Raw genomic sequence first — 1,975 nt, forward strand, 5'->3', positions numbered from 1 at the left:
GACATCCTGTATAACTTTTATTATGTATCTCTAATTATATAAATATATTATATAAATATTATATATTCTTATGTAATATAATAAATACAAATTTGATATCAAATTATATAAATATCTTATTTTGTGTTCTTATATTTTCCTTGCAAATCAGATTTTTTTCTTGTTACTTTAAAAATTGTTCATTTTTATATTATAGCAAAGTTGTATAACTTTTTTTTTTAATGTAATAATTTATTTGAAGAAAAAATGAAAAGTCTATTATTGATGATTAAAGAAATATATTTTTCATGTATTTCAATGATAACTGCAATTTATGATCACGGACACATACAAAATATCTTTCACATGGTAAAATAGAAATCACAAGCATATGATAGTTTAATAATTTGTTTGGTCCTGGCGGCGCTGCAGATGTTGACAGACGTTTTGCTGCAGACACAAGTTAGCGGCTAGCAGTCCATGGTCATATAGTCAAAAGACGTTCGACACTCCTATTTAAAGGCTCCTTAAGGCTGAGTTCTCACTTAGCGCGTCACGCGTCGCGTGGTCCGAGTTAAGCCAATCAAATCGTCCCATTTTATTCGGCGTAAAGTTATGGCTCCTGCACACAGGACGCGGTAATGCTTGCCACGCGGCGGAAGTTCGCGCGACAGCCAATCAATATGCTGCTTTCCATAATAACCTTCTAGCTCTTACGGTAGATAACATATTGATTGGCTGTCGCGCGGATTTCCGCCGCACGGCAAGCATTACCGCGTCCTGTGTGCAGAAGCCATTACACAATAAAATGGGGCGATTTGATTGGGTGTATATCAGTTGAACACGGGGCAATTGGACACAGTCCAATCACAAGTCGCTGTTCCAAGGGACCCTACAAATGTCTCTAATCACACGGTGCTGTGATTGGCTGTGTCCAAGTGCACCACTCCCATTTGATTGACTTAACTAGGACGACGCGACACGTGACGCGCTAAGTGGGAACGCACCCTAAGGCTGAGTTCCCACTGAGTGCGTCACGCGTCGCGTCGTCTGCCTGCGTCACAAGTTAACCAATCAAATCTTCTAATTGGGATGACGTACGCACGACGCACGACGCATTTGTTCCAATGGAACGATTTAATTTGTTAACTCGTGACGCAAGCAGACGACGCGACGCGTGACGCGCTCAGTGGGAACTCACCCTAACACTTTAAAGCCCATTCTACAATTGCGTCAACATGGCTGTAAGTGGTTGTAAGTGTTAATAAGACTTTAAGACCAATTAGAGTAAAGCAATCAGTGAATAAAACATTCGGATTGGTTGACTCTTACGTCACGACTACGCTTACGCCATTGCTTAAAGCCCATTCTACAATTGCGTCAACATGGCTGTAAGTGGTTGTAAGTGTTAATAAGACTTTAAGACCAATTAGAGTAAAGCAATCAGTGAATAAAACATTCGGATTGGTTGACTCTTACGTCACGACTACGCTTACGCCATTGCTTAAAGCCCATTCTACAATTGCGTCAACATGGCTGTAAGTGGTTGTAAGTGTTAATAAGACTTTAAGACCAATTAGAGTAAAGCAATCAGTGAATAAAACATTCGGATTGGTTGACTCTTACGTCACGACTACGCTTACGCCATTGTAGAATGGGCTTTACGATCACAACTACGCTTACGCAATTGTAGAATGGGCTTTAAGCAATGGCGTAAGCGTAGTCGTGACGTAAGAGTCAACCAATCCGAATGTTTTATTCACTGATTGCTTTACTCTGATTGGTTGTCGTAATCACATACAACCACTTACAACCACGTTCACGCAATTGTAGAATGGACTTAAGAGTCAACCAATCCGAATGTTTTATTCACTGATTGCTTTACTCTAATTGGTCTTAAAGTCTTATTAACACTTACAACCACTTACAGCCATGTTGACGCAATTGTAGAATGGGCTTTAAAGTGTTAGGGTGAGTTCCCACTTAGCGCGTCACG

Source organism: Odontomachus brunneus, unplaced genomic scaffold, assembly GCF_010583005.1.
Source record: "Odontomachus brunneus isolate Ranch 3 - 2012 unplaced genomic scaffold, Obru_v1 Obru_scaffold_323, whole genome shotgun sequence".
Classification (NCBI taxonomy): domain Eukaryota; kingdom Metazoa; phylum Arthropoda; class Insecta; order Hymenoptera; family Formicidae; genus Odontomachus; species Odontomachus brunneus.